This window comes from Rattus norvegicus, chromosome 12, assembly GCF_036323735.1.
Source record: "Rattus norvegicus strain BN/NHsdMcwi chromosome 12, GRCr8, whole genome shotgun sequence".
NCBI lineage: Eukaryota > Metazoa > Chordata > Mammalia > Rodentia > Muridae > Rattus > Rattus norvegicus.
This window is the reverse complement of record NC_086030.1, coordinates 10,810,277-10,828,628: the sequence shown is the minus strand read 5'-3', so window position 1 is coordinate 10,828,628 and position 18,352 is coordinate 10,810,277. Positions and strand designations below refer to the sequence as shown.

The following is an 18,352-nucleotide window of genomic DNA, read 5'->3' as shown; positions in this document are numbered from 1 at the left end:
CAATGGCTCTGAGGGCACACTCTCCCCGAGGCAGCTTTTGGCAGCCGGAATGCTAACAGATCCGTTTCCAACTCAATCTACTTCTGAGCCAGGTTTCTGAATTCTGGGGTCAGACTTCTAGTAAGCAGCCAACCGATTCCTCTCTGTCTTGAAGAAAGTGACAGATCTCACTGAATGCCCCCTGTGGTGTTAGCCCCCTTCTCTGCAGAGCACACAGGCTGAGTAACCTTGAGATGGGGTGACAGGGTGACGGACATGCTAACTTGCGGGCCAAAGCCCTTTGGCAGGACGTTCAGAATCCCAGCCAGCTTTGGACACCTCTCTGTTTAGTGGGAAAAGCTGGCCAATGTTTTCTGCTCCCTTTTGAAAATGGCACACGGTCGGGGGAGGGCAGCCTTCAGTCTCCTCATAGTGGGGCTTCCGCAAGAAAGCGGATGTAGAGCAGTGTTTACCGATGACACTGAGTCCCTACCGGTGTGAGCAGCACTCACGGTGTTGGTTTTCAGCCCACTGATGGCTCTCACAAGGCTTCCAGTGGGAGAAGTGTGAGGACCAGAAAATGTTGACAAGTGCTTCTTGTCTTTTTTACAAAGATGGCTGCTTCTTGCCTCCAAACTTGCCACCAGGCCCTGGGTTTTTGGTGCGATATCTTTACTGTTCGCTTCCTGTTAAGAGACTCACTTGACTTATTGGGGAACCCCATTCATGGCCACTTGTTGGCCACGCATTGAAGTTCTGGGCTTTCACTTCCAGTGGGACTCCTGTCACAGTCAAAAGGGGTCTTCCGTTGCGGGGGGGAGGGGATAACACCGGGCAGATTCCTTTGTGATTGGCTCTGGTGGGCTCCTGGGCTCCTCCCCACATTGCTCTTTCTCCAGGTTGCGTAGCATTGGATCAGTCGCTTAAGCCCCACTCAGGTCTGACAGGTGAGGTGTTGAGGGCCATGCTTTGTAAAGTTGACTGTGACTGTTCCCTAAAGTGACTGTATGAAGAAGAGGGTAAGTAAGAGCACCCACCCTACTGAGACTCTGAACTGTGACACTCTGGCTATAAAGTACTAGGTCCTGGCACATTCACCGTGCTTGGTAGATGTTACCTTTATTATTATTCTAAAGGATGCTCCAGGACCCTGAGAACACAATTCAGTCATATTGCATGGCCAGAAGATAGTGGGCATCTTCAGGGACGTTGGGAGCCAAGATCTCCTTGCCATTCTTGCATGTTCCTGAGCTTAGGTAACTGTCAGTTCACTCAGTGTGGGAAGGCGGTACAAACCCAAGATCCACAGGTAGGCTGGAGTGTGTGGGATGTGGTCTAGGACACTAAGTATGGTCCTGCACAGAGGTTCCATTCATACTGAAGCCCCGCAGAAGGCACTGTCTGGTTAGGAAGGGTCCTCCAAATTACAATGTGTTCAGATGTCTAGAACCTTCTGAAAAATCCTCTGTCCGATGTCCTCACGTGCCTTGGGATCTTAGGGTCTTTTTCAAGGGTTTCCATTTAAGCAAGTGCCCTTCTGAAACCCAGGGTGATTGGTCCCTCGATGGCCATGAAACTCAGCTTTCAAAGTGAAAAGAAAAGAAATATATTCATAGTCAGATAAGAGCATCTGTCCTCAAGAGCCTGCTAAGACGTTACTGCAGGCCTGAGTTCGGGATGACTTCTGTCTACTTCTCCTGCCACAGGCAAATCAACTGACTTTGTCATTCCTCCCTTCACAGTCTTCTTAGGCATGTACAAACCTGTCAAGCCAACCTGTTGTTGGCTTGGATTTTTATTCGAAAATATAATTTCATGTTGGTCATTGAAACCTGCCCATTCCCAAGCCTTGGTTTACTAAACCCATCAAAGAAACACTAAACCCCAAGCCGCTAGGGCCAAGTCTTTCTTCCTGGTCTATTAGCCTCGGGTGTCTACAGTCAGTATTTCTCAAAGTCGTCCACCCATCAGAATCGCCTGAGCAATATTAAACAAGAAGGATGCCTGTGTCCTACGCTTAGATACTCTGATTTGCTACATCCATGCAGCTGGGCGTGAGGGTTTTTTTTTTTTAAAGCCCTCTGGGTGACTTTAACACCCACTGACATGTGAAAACCATCACCGAGAGTCCTTCCCAGCACACGGGCCCTGCAGAGCAGTGACATCAGTTTATCAGAACCCGCTTTCTGTCAGATCCCATATGGCCACACCACACGCCTCACCCCCAACAACCGTCAAATTTAGACAGCGGTGTCTGTTCGCGTACATCTCCAGTGCATCGGGGCCCAAAGAATGGAAGAAGGCAGAGCCATTTTGGATGTAAGTTAAAATGGTGTCTTCAAGTGGGTGTCTTTAAGGAGAGTTTCCTGTCTACCCATTGACGCCTATGCACAAGTAAGCATACCTATGATTAAAACTGGACGTGTTGCGGGAATAGACATGAGTGAAAAAAAAATGACCATATTGAGAAAAATGTCCAATCGAGACAAAGAGCCACCCTCGCTAAGCCCCTTAGTTGCTGCCCCACCCCCACTTCCCTTGAATCCCACAGTAGAAAGCTCCAAGCAATAATTGGGGCCCTTGAGCGTCCAGTCTTGTGGCCTGTTGCCCTCTGGCAGTGTTTTCTGATCTTGCTTTATTTTGAATATAGTTTTCCCTGTTACTTTCACTAATCTGGGTGTGTTTTTGTTTCATTCTTGAGGAAAGTGCAAGTAGCCTAGAAACATGCAAACCTGACCCCCACCGTCAGCAACAAGTTCTTTTTGTTCGTTTGCTTGTTTTGTTTGTGTGTTTTGAGGCAGAGTTTCTCTGTGTAGCCTTGGCTGTCCTGGAACTAGTTGTGTAGATCAGGCTGGCCTCGAACTCACAGACATCTGCCTCCCGATTACTGGGATCAAAGGCGCGCTCCACCGCACCTTTAAAAGGTGGCTGCGGGTTGGGGATTTAGCTCAGCGGTAGAGCACTTGCCTAGCAAGCACAAGGCCCTGGATTCGGTCCCCAGCTCCGAAAAAAAGGAAAAAAAAAAAAAAAACAAAAAACAAAAAAAGTGGCTGCAACTTCTTAACCCCGTTGTTTCTTCTTCTAGCTGTGTCCCCCTCCTCCCTACCCTACCCTCTGGGCAGTGCAGGCTTAGAAACGGAGTCCAAGTTCTCTCTCCCTAGTTAGTTATAGAAAGGTACCTAAGGTTTCCGAGCCTTGTGGTACTTGTCTGTGGTGTGGTGCCATCAGTGGAGCTTGGCTTGAAGACCTATGTAAAAATCAAGGGTTAAAATGGATGTAAGGTGCTCCGTGTATGGCAGGCGCAGAAAACATTCCGTGTATGTTAGCGATGGCTGCCACCGCAGTGACGTCACTCTAGGATGTTGGCTTTACCACATGCTTTGTGTGTTCTCGGCATCCTCCTTTATAAAGTAGGGTCAACCATGGCCTCACACAGGGCTGTTGTCAACAGCGAAGCAAAATATGTAAGATCAACTACACTCGGTTGGATTCCGTGTACGTTCCCAGTGCTTAAAGCTTTCTGCTTTGTTTCACCTAAGCTTTTCAAGAACCCATGCTGGCCCCTCACTATTCGTCTTAAGGTCCATATCTCAGTGTGATGGTCCACTTGCATTTGAATTTTATTTTTACTCATGTCTATGCATGTGTGGTGTGTGCACAGGAATGCCGGTGCTCTTGGAGGCTAGGGACAGCTGATCTCCCTGGGGCTAGGTGGTTGGGAACCATCCGATATGGGTGCTGGGAACTGAGCTCAGGTCCTCCGGGAGAGCTTTAGGCACTCTTTACTGCCAGGCCACCTCTCCAGCCACCGCATGCTTTTCTTATTTCTCCCACTTTCCAGCTTATCATCGGCTGCAGGTATGGAACTTCTGTTTGCTACAGGCCTTTACCCAGTGCTGAGGCTCTCTAGGGCACTTCCAGGAGTCAAATGCTGTTAAGCGTGTTGCGGTAAAAATATAAAAGATGGCGGAACCAGTTCCCGCTTGTACCCTGGCGGTTGTGCTCTCTTGCTAGTTCTGGCTCCAGCGGGCCATTGGAAGTAGGGCTAATTCATCTCGGATTAGAATCTCTCCCGGCAGCCCTCTGGTTCCAGCCACCCGGTAAAATGAAGACTCGACAAACCCTAAGGCAATTTACATGTTAATTTCTCAACCCACAATACATCCACACAATAAACTTACAGCCAATTGGTAAGGATATAAACCTCCCACCTAGATAAGATACAATTTGCCCATCTAGGCACCACAAAATCCTGTACACATCCATCCCTTAAGAATAGTCATAGCAACCTGTAACATGTGCAGAGAGGAATCTTTTCTTTTTTTTTCCAGAGCTGGGGACCGAACCCAGGGCCTTGCGCTTGCCAGGCAAGCGCTCTGCCACTGAGCCAAATCCCCAACCCTCAGAGAGGAATCTTTTTTTTTTTTTTTTTTTTAAGATTTATTTATTATATATAAGTACACCGTAGCTGTCTTCAGATACACCAGAAGAGGGCATCGGATCTCCTTACAGATGGTTGTGAACCACCATGTGGTTGCTGGGAGTTGAACTCAGGACCTCTGGAAGAGCAGTCAGTGCTCCTAGCTGCTGAGCCATCTCTCCAGCCTCAGAGAGGAATCTTAACATGCGCCACCATGTTCTCTTGGCTGCCTCCTGCTCGCTCCAGCTTCCTCTGCTGCTCTGAAACTTTTCTCCCGCCCATCCTTCCTTCTCATCCAATGACAGGCCTCCATCTGCATAATGACATCATCCTACATTAGTGAATTCTATCTTGAAATAGATTTTGAAAGCACATCTCGATTCCCAGCACTGAAATGTTGCTTCACAACCATCGGTGGCTCTGCTCCAGGCGATCTGATGCCATCTTTTGAACCTCACAGGCATCAAGCACGCGTGTGGTTACAGAAGGCTGTGAGCTGCCATGTGGGTGCTGGGAATTAAACCCGGGTCTCTGGAGGAACAGGTATAGGTTCAGGCAAAACATTCGCACACAAAATAAGATAAATACATATAATTTAAAACTCACACACACACACAAAGGAAGCTCAGGGCTGTCTTTTGTACAGTTCATCTTGAATGACATAGCTCATTCACTTGTTCTGGATCAGAGCTTCTCAGTCTCTGAGTCTTGACCTCTTTGGGGGCGGGGTCAAGTGATCCTTTCACAGGGCCATATCAGATATCCTGTGTATCATATGTTTACATTGTGATTTCATAACAGTAGGGATATTACAGTTACGAAGTAGCAACAGAAATAATGTTATGGTTGGGGGGTCACCACAACACAAGGAACTGTATTAAAGGGGTGCAGCATCGGGCCATGAGGCAGGTTGACAACCACTGCTCTAGATGGATGTGTTCAATAGAAGTGATGGATAAGCTTGGGGCAGCCGAGGTGACTGCTAGCGGTCTCTGCTGTAGACAGCCTCTTGGTATAAAAGTCTGGCTGCTATTCATGATGTAGGCCAGACTGGCCTCAAACTTGCAGCAGCAATTTTCTTGCCTCTGCCTCCCAAGTGTTAAGTATATCACTTCTTGTGGAGTTTGAAAATACTTTTGGGAGTTGGGGATTTAGCTCAGTGGTAGAGCGCTTGCATAGCAAGCGCAAGGCCCTGGGTTCGGTCCCCAGCTCTGAAAAAAAAAAAAAGAAAAGAAAAAAAGAAAATACTTTTGGCGTATATGGTGGCCTTTGGGATTGGGACTGTCACTTCTTTTCAATTCTACGGTGTCATGCACTGCAGGGCTCTGTAGTTCACACCCCCCACCCTCCCTGATACCTAGCATAGACCTCAGTGGTTCTTTTTTTTTTTTCTTTTTTTTTTCTTTTTTCTTTTCTTTGGAGCTGGGGACCAAACCCAGGACTTTGCGCTTGCTAGGCAAGTGCTCTACCGCTGAGCTAAACCCCCAACCCCGACCTCAGTGGTTCTTAACAAGCTTCAGGTACAATAAAACCGTATTATCTCTCCAGATATGCGAGAACATCTTCTTTTCTAATGCAGTAAACATATGAGGCCCTCAGGAGACACACTTTAAATAGACCGCACACCATCGAGGAATAACCAACAAAATATAATTACAGGCGTAAAACAATGTGAATTTTGCAGAGTAAAAGCATGGAGACCTCATGTTTAATGCAGTGTCAGAAGTTGACAATTAAGCATGGAGGAACCAGGAAGTTCAAATAAATTATTTCAGTGCTATGAATTTAGCCACATCCTGAATTAGTTATGAAATCCATTAGCACCACAAATGGTGACATCTTCAGCTTATTCAGGAAGAAACTGGGAACAAGAAATGCTTGAATGCTGAATGTATTCTATTCATGTGGTCAGCTTTTTTTTTTTAAAGATTATTTTTATAATCTGTATCTGAGTGTTTTGTTTGTATGTATGTGCGCCATGTGTGTGCAGTTCCTGAGGAAGCCAGAAGAGGGCGTAATGTTCCCAGTAACTGAAGTTACAGAGAATTGTGAGCTGCCATACAGGTGCTGGGAATTAAACCTTGGGTCCTCTGGAAGAACAGCAGTGCTCTTAATGGCTGAGCCATCTTTCCAGCCCGATCAAGTTAATTTGTTGTATAAGTACCTTGCTAACATCTCTCCTCGTTTTCTATGTGCACACAGCCTCCACAGGAGCTGTCGCCTGGTCTGCAGATGAGTCGAGCACGTTGAATCTGTCATTGATAGCTGAGAACTTTTTCCCCCTTTGAGACAGGGTTATTCTGTGTAGCCCTGGCTGTCACCCCATTTGGGGAGAGGGGGGCACTTCAAACCTAACAGTTTTAAATGCAGATTAAATATAATATAGCTGCTAAGAGAAGTTATTAGAATGGGTGTGGGCTTCTTTTTTTTTTATTTTTAAGATTTATTTATTTAATGTCTGTCACTGTCTTCAGACATACCAGAAGAGGCCACCAGAATAGGGCATTGGATCCCCGTTACAGGTGGTTGTGAACCACCATGCGGTTGCTGGGAATTGAGCTCAGGACCTCTGGAAGAGCAGTCAGTGCTCCTAACCGCTGAGCCATCTCTCCAGCCTGGTGTGAATAAGTTGTATTCAAATGTGTCCACAGCAGCTAATATATGATTTTCATGTAATCCAAAGCTTGCTCCCCCCACCCCCCGTGTGTGTCTATTCTCAATAACTGCCGAGCCTTCCAATGTCTGTCCAGCCACCTAACAATTCTTTATTCCCCATCCTTCACTAAGCTTTGCAGGTACTGTTAGTAAACAAACCTCAAATCCACAAACATCTCCCCAATGACTCTATGTCAATAGACACAGTTTATAGAACTCTAGGAACTCGCTCTCCCACCACCCACCCACCTGGTGTCCGTGCTGCGTCCTTCAATTCTCATTCAGCACCACAGTCCGAGTAATAGACGCCAAGCCACCTGTGAGACACCTTCTCCCAGGTCCTCGGGCTCCTGCTCTTTGCCCCCAAGGGCATTTAGAAACCCCTGCTGGGGTTCTCCAGCTTCTTCTCATACCATACTCTTTGGTTTCCAGCTACGTGGACATTTTTTTAATGCTCTCCAACAGTATCATGATGTTCTTTTACTGAGGATATTTGAATATGTCATTTCCTCATTTCTGACACCCCACTCTCTCCCACTCCCATCCCCCCAGGAAGACTTTCCTTTATCTCCTCTGCAGAAAAGTTGGGGACAATTGTTTACCCATTACCCATCGCCATGCACTGCAAACATTACTTGGGTATACTGTGCCTGCCCCGTGGTGAGGCCATAGAGTTCTCTCTGCAGCTAGGGACAACCATGCAACAACATTCTGGACACTAAGAGAGGAATCACAATAAGAAAGCCTGTGGGTGGTGCTCCCCACGGGTGGAGCTTCTCATGGGCTTCCTGTGGATGGGGCTTCCAGGGGAGCTCTTTGGAGGGGCAAGTTCCTCTTCTATCTTTTTCTATTTCCTAAAAATGCAACAGAGGGTGAACACTCCAGAACCACCTAAGTCCATGGGGGTGAAGCTAACACGGAAGGGTCATTTGTGAGGAAGAACAGGAAGAGGAAAAGCCCGTGGGCCATCGATGACCTTGGAATGGCTGTACTATTGGGATGAAGAGCAGTGCCATACAGTCTAGGGCTGCAGTCCAAGAAGTGCCCTTAGTCTTTTAGGGGCCTCCGTTCAGATTAAAACAACAAATCCTGATCCTTGGATTCACCTCAGAAAAGAATTTCAGGATGTGCCGGTCATTTTAAATATAGATTTTTGTAGGGAATCAATCGTATTGGATTTGGGCCTGGCCACTTTGTGACTGTATGGCCACAGTTAAGAGTACTGCCATAAAGTCATGAGATTGTGACTCATAACAAAAGCCTCTCCCATGAATTTACGGCACAGGAAGAAAAGACCAAGTAGTAAACACCCCGTGTCTCCACTGCATGACCCCTGCTGAGCCCGGCTGATGCATGTGGAACCGACACACCTGGACCACACCTGGGTGGTGGACAATTTACTTCTGCCTTTTGCTTCCTCAGCCTTTATCCTTGAGATTTAGGCTGGTCTTCTCGGATTTCTCCCTAATTAATTCAGGTCTCCTAATCGGTCTTTTGTCACCGAAGTCACGAAGCCAGGTAGTCATGAGCCAGGGTTTCCCACTGTGCTTCCCAGATATTTTCTACCTGGAGAACTTGTGTATATAAGTGGTAAATAAAGCTACAGGAGACTCTTCCGCTCTTCCTCTTCCTCTCTCTCTCTCTCTCTCTCTCTCTCTCTCTCTCTCTCTCTCTCTTTTCCTCTCCTGGCTTGACACGATAACCTGTGTGTGTGTGTGTGCGTGTTTCTTTAATCCCACAGGCTTTCGCCCGATTCTCGGTACTGTGTCGGTGCAGGCACCGACAGATTTTTAATCTCGAGTGTTAAGACCAGGGGAGGCACGGGTGACAGGTTAAGACACACCTGAGATTGGGGGTGTGGGCTTCTCTAAGGTACACTTGTCAGGTGAACCTGACTGGATCTCAATGGACAAGATGGAGTCAGGGGAGCTCCACTATAAACAAAGTTTATAGTCTGCAGTGTGAGACGCTCAACAAATACCTAGGAGGAGTCTTGACTCAAAAGCATATATATATATATATATACATATATATATATATGTATATATATACATATATGTTCAGGGCTTGAGTCTGTTCTAGCTTGTTTTTCTGTTGCTGTGACAAATACCTTGGCCAAAAAGCCTTGGGAAAGGTGTCAACACAAATGTACACATGCGCTTATATCATGCATGCATGCATACCTGCGCTTGCACCATGTGCACACATACGCACACATGCACGCACGCATGTGCGCTGGCACGTACACATACACTTGCACCATGCACACACCCACGCATGCATCCTCCCCATGCACGCACACATGCGCCTGCACCATGAAAGCACTCAGGTACCCACCCACCCAACCCACCCGTGCACGCATGCACCCATGCATATGTGCCTGCACCATGCGTGCACCCACGCACACACACAGGCACATGCACACGCACCCATGTGCACACCCACACAAGCACCAAGCCTTTATTTCAAATGGAGTAAGAGCATATTTTTGAGCCAAATCTGAGTGACCATGGCCTTGGAACCTATACTCAGCTTTCCCGAAATACAACATTTCAATGTGGAAGCAGCTTCATGGAGTTCTTATAGGAACTGAACACAGGAAGCTATAAATCAAGGCATTTTAGACATGTGTGGGTGGGAATGTTAGGACAGACAGAGGAATCTCAGCTCTTGGCCTCAGATGCAGCCAATAGCATTCTTAGCCCTTCTGTTGGTGGAGAAGAGGGTTTTGTTACTAATATATTCTAAAGGTTTTTTTTAAATCTGTTTATCTTTATATTAGATCTGATACAGATGCGGGCCAGGAATAGCTTTTGGAAAAAAAAAAAGTATTTAGGCAATTAGGCTCTCAGGTCAGCAAGATCCCAAGCTCTCCAAGCTCACCGAAGTTTTTATCGGCCAATCGGACCAACATGCGCCTCAAATTCCAGTCTCCAGAGGAAAAGGTTTATTTCTGCTTACGCTTCTAGGTGACCGTCCATCACCGAGGGCAGTCAGGGCAGGGCAGGAACTCAGGAAACCCGATCTGAGGGGCGTAACACGCCGTATTTCAACAAATGTGTACGTTCGTAGTCATCACCAAAGTAACGACGTCGAACATTCCTGTTTTAAAACATTCGGCGCCGCCACGCCCAGTGACATCACCCCCAGCCCCACCACCCGAGAGCCACAGAGCTTCCTGCCTCTGCGGACCGCTTTTCAGCTTCGGGGCGTCTAGCACTAGGAACCATACGGCTGGGTCTTCTTCGAACCGGCACAATGGTTTTGTGGTTTGATTCCTCTACACTGTGACAGCTTCTGGTCTTCTCTGTTTTATTAGTGAACAGCCTCGCTGTAAGAACACACCGCAGTCTGTTTACTTATTTGTTTGCTCACGGATATTCGAGTTGTTCCCACTTTGGGTTATTTTGAATAAAGCTGCTACGAACACAGTGTGGGTCTTTGTATGGACGCGGGGTGGATTTGTATCACATTAAAAACTCCGAGGGCTGCTTGTTTTATGAAAATTTTCAGGAATCCAGCAGTCCCGAGAGCCATTGCAAATGATCCCTGCCAAGGTAAAGAACGAGCTCCTGCATCTAGCTCCTCTTACCACAGAGGAAAAGAAGTAATTCCTAGGCTTGAGGGGCAGCACATACTTTATTTGGCCATGACACAGCAATCCGGTTAGTGAGTTACCTAAAAAGGAGCCGGGTTTTTATTGAGAGCCAAAACAATGAGGGCTTCGCACACAAGGTCAGATGCTACGTAGCAGTTGCTACACTCCTTGGGCCTTCTGGACCTAATAGAAACGACCGGACTTGAAGTGTGGTGCATAGCGGGTCTTGGGGTCTTTGGAGGATGACTGTGGAGAAGCTCAGCCTGGCCCCTAAGGATTTTATGACTGAGGCCTCTGAAGAAAGCCGACCTGTGACCCATGGTGAACATCTGCTGCTTCACCACGGGCCACTGTCAGCTCCCAAACCTGAGTTTTCTGTGACAGACGCCATCTGACAAAAGCCAGAGATGTGGGTCCACACAGCAACATTTTAAAATTTTCTTGAGAATTTCATACACAAATGCTATGAAATATGATCTTATCCCCCTGCTCGCCCCTCCTCTAACTCCCCCCATGTTCTAACTCACCACCAACATGCCCTCTCACAACTTCATGCTCTTTTTCTTTTTTAAACTAACGCAGTGGTTCTCAACCTTCCTAACGCCGTAACTCTATAAGACAGTTCCTCACGTGGTGGTGACCCCTAACCACAAAGTTATTTCCTTGCTATCTCATAACTGTGACTTTGGGGCTGTCGTGAATCATAACGTGTGTAAATCTCTGTGTTTTCTGATGGTCTTAGGCGACCAGGTGACCCAAGTTGGTCGAGACTCACACAGGTTGAGAATCACCGAAGAGAAGCCAAACTGTAGTGCCCATGTGTGCATGAGTGGGCGGCCATCCACTGGAGCGTGGGCTCTGGCACACCCTCAATAGTGAATGAGTCTCCTTCTCCAGCAACTTTGCACAGCCAATAGCTCAGTACAGGGCTTGGCTTGGGACCATCTCCCACAGGATTCTGTCCGGCTTGATCTCATGTGGGTCTTCTGCAGGTAACCACCACTGCAGTGTAAACTGACAATTGGGTTGGTTGTTGGTTGGTTGGTTTTAATGAGACAGGGTTTCTTGGTGTAGCTCTGGCTGTCCTGGAACTTGCTCTGTAGACCAGGCCGACCTCGAACTCACAGAGATCCATCTGCCTCTGCCTCTGCCTCTGCCTCTCTGCCTCTCTGCTTCTCTGCCTCTCTGCCTCTCTGCCTCTCTGCCTCTCTGCCTCTCTGCCTCTCTGCCTCTCTGCCTCTCTGCCTCTCTGCCTCTCTGCCTCTCTGCCTCTCTGCCTCTCTGCCTCTCTGCCTCTCTGCCTCTCTGCCTCTCTCTCTGCCTCTGCCTCTGCCTCTGCCTCTGCCTCTGCCTCTGCCTCTGCCTCTGCCTCTGCCTCTGCCTCTGCCTCTGCCTCTGCCTCTGCCTCTGCCTCTGCCTCTGCCTCTGCCTCTGCCTCCTGAGTGCTGGGATCAGAGGCATGTGCCATTACTATCCAGCTGGGTTGTTTGTTTGCTTTTTAAAACAACGGGCATGGACTATTTAGAACAAAACGTGTCTGGTCTCTTTTATCTTGTCTCTTTTTTCTCCTAGATTAGTATTGGTCTGAATATTGAGCAGCTAAAAATGGAAACAAATTATTTCATAACCATATCTAATTTGTACCTATAGATTGAGCCTGTACCTCTCTCCCTACCCTGGGACTGACCCTATCTCCTGTGCCCTGTCCCTCAGGCACACGTGTGTCCCTGTCCATTGTATGCTGGCTGGTGCTTCTTTTAATGAGTGTGGAGGCAGCCTTGCAAGAGAAGTGAAGGGCAGAGATGCCGGAAGATGGCAGCTTGCACCCTGAGGTGTTTGTGGAGGACACATGAACGCTGTTCCCCCGGCAGCCCGGCAGAGCAGGCCCCACGTTGCCATGGCGATGGAAGTGCATCGATGCTAAATGTCTGAACAACCCCCACATTTTTAAATAGCAGCTGGTCAGCGCCACCGCCATCCTTGAATTGCTCTCTCTCAAGTCACCGCTTGGCCCCAGCTGTCTTGCTCTCTGTTGACAAATGGTCGTCCTTCACAGTCAAACCGCTAACAGCACTCTAATTAATGAATGTGCTAATTACCCTACCCAACTCTCAGGACATTTGTCTAAGTGACCTGTCACACGGAGTGACGCAGCTTAGCGCTGAGTCCCGAGGGTCTGGGGGTAGGGGCTGGGCATGAGGTGGTGGCTTCATAACCTTGGAGCTGTGGGGTACTTCTGGTGAAGTTGTCTGAACCAGAAGGCAGGTGTCTTGGGGACATGATATTTCCTTCAGTGAATGTCTGTTTTCCTTTGAAAAAGAATTTCTCTTCAGAGGCAGAAAGGCATGGCTCAATTGGCGAGCCTCTGAGGAATGCTAAAGCATGGATTCAGAAAGACCAGGAACTCCCATGGTTCCCAAGTGATTCCGCAGCAGTCCTTGGAATTGTTGGACCAAGCATGGTGTTTGTGTGTGTGTGTGTGTGTGTGTGTGTGTGTGTGTGTGTGTGTGTGTGTGTGTATGGTGTGTCCTTGGTAAAAGTAGGGATTTATTTCTTTTTAATTATGTGTACATCTGGGTGGAGGCGGGTGCATGCGAGGGCTGGAGCTCAGATATCAGATGTGGATGCTGGAGATCAAACTCAGGTCTTCTGCAAAAGCCATCTTTCCAGCCCCTGGCGATAATTTGTTCCCTGGAGGTCTGCACAGAAGGTCAGCCGTGGAAGCTTTTGGTAGAGCTAGGCCCAAACCAGGTCCGGGGACACAGCGGTCCAGTGCCTTGCGCTGCTAGCGCTTCAGTACAGACAGCGCGCACGCAGCAGCGGTGTGGCCTGCTGCAGGTCACCCTGCCCTACCGGGAATCCAGGACCCGCTCGCTCTCCCTCCTCCCACCACACCCCTGCCTTTTTGTTCCGTCTCAGCAGCCCTATATTGAGATAAATGGCATTTCCAGAGGCTTCACCTCTGGTAAGTGCTCCTCTGTCGCCCGCAGCCAGAATCTTAATGTGCGCTCTGTGATTTAATGGCTATGTAGGCTGGCTATTAACACACTCTTCTTGGTTGGAGTGGACTTATGTCTCTACCACGGGCTCTTCACGCTCATTTGGTGACTCTGGGGAGCTCAGAGGAGGGCGTTTCTGAGCCACTTACCAAAGGTCTTCTCAGCCTGTTTTAATGTAAGCGGCTTCACGCTCTGTTCCCTGTGTAGGGGTCTGGAAGGTTTAGGAAGCAAGCGCGATCCTCCCTTTCCTGTCTCCCACAGAGCTGGGAAGAGCACCAGCGAATACTATCCTTTCTGTGGGCACACTGAACACCCCTTCAAACACAGCGAACGCAACCACCAGAGCAGCGGAGAGATGAAGGTGAACTTTAAGACAAGTATGGGATATAGAAACATTTAAAATCAGGAAAGCTGGCGGGCTGGAGAGATTGCTCAGCATTTAGGAACGTGTACTGTTCTCACAGAGGACACAGGTTCAGTTGGCAGAACCCACATCTTTCGCTCACAACTCCCTGTAATTGAACGGTACACACACACACACACACACACACACACACACACACATATACACACACATACACACACATACACACACATACACACATACACACACACATACACACACATACACACACGGAGGGAAGGAGGGAGAGTGATAGTGGGGGGGAGGGAAGGAGAGAGAGAGAGAGAGAGAGAGAGAGAGAGAGAGAGAGCACCCTCAAATCTGCAGGGACGGAACAGATGGGTCAATGGTTAAGAGCACTGGATGAAAAAAAAAAAAAAAAAGAGCACTGGATGCTCTTGAGGAAGACCTGGGTTCTATTCCCATCACCCACATGGCAGCTCACAACCATCTTTAACTCCATTTCCAGGGCATCTGATGCCCTTCTTCTGTTCTCGGTGGGCACTAGTCATGCCGGTGGTACACAGACACGCACCTACGTATAGTCAAAAAACCTATATATATATATAATTTTAAAAAATTAATAATAACTCTCCTGGAAATTTGTGGGTTTGGATGTTTCAGTGGGTTCTGTTCTAGTCACATAAAAACCAGGACCCCAATTTGACCCCCATAACAGAAAATCCAGTGTGTTTGATTACTGGCCAGCCAGCTTACTCTAATCATTAAATTCTGGGTCAGTGTGAGGTCATGTCACAAAATAAAAAAACAAAATAAGACTTGTGGGATAGGACTGGTGTACACCATGGTCTCCCAGAGGATCCGGGTTTGATTCCCAGTACCAATGTCAGGCAGCTTACGGTTGCTCAGGACTTCAGCTCTAGGGGATCCAACAACTCTGGTCCCAGCAGGCATAAAGTTAGACACATGTGATCAAAACAAATCTAAAACAAAACCTCAAAGTGGACTGTGTCTGAGGAATGACACCCTAGGTTCTCTTCTGGCTTCTACACGGACACTTCCTCTTCCCCAGTTCCCAAATCTGGAAACTTTTACTTTTTGATTATAAGAGGCTGGCAGTCACAGCCCTAACGTGTGTCACAGCCCTAATGTGTGTCTGCCAACTTCCTATTGCCTTAGTCTCTAGGGTACGTTGCTCTACCTGGATTGTTCCTCTGCTTGGATTTGCTTAACTTCCTGGGAAGAGACATCCAACCAATTTGGAGCATCAAGATTGCCCTAAGAGCACAGAATAGCAGCGTCTGCCCTTGATAGGTGGCAGGTCCTATAAGCTGCTAAAAGTCCCATGTTGAGCCAGGCGTGGGGGTGCTCACCTTTTATCCTAGGATTAGGGAGGTGTAGGCAGGTGGATCTCTGTGAATTTGAGGCCAGCCTGGTCTACATAGTGAGTTCCAGGAGATCCAGAGCTACACAGTGAGACCCTGTCTCTGGTCTTCCCCACCCCCACTCCAAAACAAACCCAAGAAGTAGGCAGGAATATCTTCCACTGTGTGGAGAAAGATGCTCTACACAGAGAGAGAAGAGTGCAGCGTGCATGGGATGCTGAGGAGACAGTGAGTGGAGGAGGGACAGGGTTCCAGGTGAGAAAGCACGATTTCAGAACGAGCGAGAACCCGGCCAAGGTCCAACCCCATTTCCGTTCTTTTCTAAATCAGTTCTTCAGTCTTTGAGCCTAAATTCTTCCCTTTCCACATAGTTCCTGCAGAGGCCAGCAGAGGGCGACAGATTCCCCGGAACTAGCGTTACAGATGATTTTGAGCTGCTATGTGGGTACTGGGAACTGAACTTGGGTCCTCTGGAAGAGCAACAAAGTGTTCTTAACCACTGAGCTATCTCTCCAGCCCGTGGCTAACACTTTATCTCTACGGGCTCTCAGGTTTGCCCTCTGGGGTCTTACGCACACACAAATCTTGCTGGCATTGAGCCCATAACCAAGTGTGTTGTAACTCTGTGATCATTTGTTTAGGTTCGAGCTCCCTGGCGTAGGGATACCCGGAGAGTTGACAAAACATTGTTTCTGGGTGAGTCTGTGAGGATGTTTCTAGAAGAGCCCACTGAATCATGGGATTAGGTGAAGAAGATCTGCCTTCACTGATTTAGTTGAGATCCAGTCTATTGAGGTCCAAGAAGGACACACAGCGAAAGAATGAATCCGTCCCCTCTAATCTCTGAGCCGCATCTTCTATCCCTGGAGATGGAGCAACTGGTTCTCTGGCTTTGGGACTCAGTCTTGGCCGTGGACCATTGGTATCCGCAATGTCGGGCCTCTGGGCTGTGACTGCAGAACACTACCAGCTTTCCTGGTTGGCATATGGCAGATATGGGGTTCTTGGGCCTCTGTGCACATTGATTCTCACATTTAATCTTCTCTTACTGAGCTGTACACCGCTGGCTCGCGTGCATCCAAGTTCTGAACTCACCTCTGTGAACACACCTCAGGGTTAACTGAGGACACTCCAGCTGACCTCTGCCACTGTGGGTCTAGGACAATGGCCTCCTCTCCATGCCCAATGACAATGACATTGGCCCGTGTCCCTGTTCACGGGAACAACTCTTGAATATTTGGGACGGGGACGAAAGTAGCGGGCAGTTTGAACTCTGCGCAGCTCCTGAAGGCTTGCTGCTTACACAGAACGCTGTCCTGTTGAGTGGCAAGACACCATGTATCGCTTACCACATACATACATAACTCGTTGCATGAGTACTGGGTTTACATCCTTCTTTCTCCTCCCTGTAACTCCTGCCGTGTAGCCCCTTCTCAAGTTCATAGCCTCCTTCTCTGTAATTACCTGTTACATGCATTTACACTTACACACATACATATAAATACATAAATATAACCCGATGAGTTCATTTAATGTTGTGTATATGTATGTGTTTGTGTATATATATGCTACATATTTGGTGTTGGATGACAGGTTGGGGGCTCATCCCCAGGGAGGACTAACCCTCCCACTCTCCGTAGCCATTTATTGCCTGTCTTCTTCTGGGGGTGGGGTCTAGTGAGATTCCCTCAGCCATGTTGGCATGTCAGCTAGTGTCATTGTTCAGTTCTCCTTTAGGTGACCACACATGGGTGTAGCTTCCGAGCCATAGAGGATACAATCTCCCCATACTTCCTGTCACCAGGGGGACTATGCTTTTCTCATTGAGCTGGAGATAAATTCAGGGAAGCCAGCTGAGGTGTTTGAGAGTCCTCTCTGGGCATTCTCCTTGGGGGTTAATCTGGTAATGCTGTTTCTGGCTCTCTCTCTCTTTTTTACTTCTCTATTTTATTTCCTTTTTTAAAAATAATTTATTTTATGTGCATCTGTGTTTTGCACATTTGTTTGTGTGAGGGCGTCAGAGTCCCCGTGGAACTAGAATTACAGACAGGTGGCAGGTCCTCCTATAAGTGTGTTCTAGGAATTGAATTCAGGGCCTCAGAAGGAACAGCCAGTGCTCTTACTTCTGCGCCATCTCTGCAACCCCCTGTTTTGACTCTTGCTGCATTTTTTGATTTAGTTTTAACCTCTAGTTGATCTTTAAAATTTATTTCATGACCTTTTCTTGTGTGTGTGTGTGTGTGTGTGTGTGTGTGTGTGTGTTTGCACATGCACATGTCTGTAGAGGGCAGAGGCAAACCTTGGTTCTAGTTTCTTAAATGGCATCCACTCTATCTTTTGAAGCAGGGTCTTTCCCTGCCTGAGACTCTTTATTAAGCTAGGATAGCTGGCCAGTGAGCCCAAGGAGTCTCCGGCCCCTCCTCCCCTAGTATTGGGGCTATACACGTTCTCCACACTTGGGCTTGCATGGCAAACCTTTTCCAATGAAGCTGCCTCCCAAGTCCCATAGTTTTATTTTATTGCAGGAAAGGAGGTTGTCATTCACTCCTTCCTTCCTTCACCCATCCATCCATTCACCCATCCCTTCCTTCACCCATCCATCCATTCACCCCAGCCTATGTGGCTGCTATCCTGCACCCTGAAATATGTTGATGGACATCACCATTAGGAATTCAAAGAACAAAAGACATACTCAGGACACATGTCTTTTTGGTGCTGTATTTATCTTTTTTTTTTTTAAATCATTTCCTCTTTACTTTTTCCAGTGTAAGAAACGGCAGTGGCTCCTGGCTCCTCATGCTGGTCGGGATCTGGAATTCATGCTTAAAGCTTCCGGGGCGGCCGCCCATAGTGAGCAACATCAAAGAAAAGGCCACGCTTCCTTCTCCCCCGACTCTGCTCTTCCTGGAAGGTAACATGGAACTACAGGTCCAGTCACTTTGTTGAATAAAA

The 18,352-nt window shown here is 47.9% G+C and overlaps 1 long non-coding RNA gene across 1 annotated transcript; it reads right to left on the bottom strand.

The window, feature by feature from the left end:
• Window positions 1-4,394: 4,394 nt before the first annotated feature.
• Window positions 4,395-10,255, bottom strand: LOC134481325 (uncharacterized). Its single transcript, XR_010056821.1, has 2 exons — window positions 9,938-10,255; window positions 4,395-4,712 (listed from the first exon to the last, which is right to left on the bottom strand). It is a non-coding gene; the product is annotated as an uncharacterized LOC134481325 (long non-coding RNA).
• Between the last annotated feature and the right edge of the window lie 8,097 nt (window positions 10,256-18,352).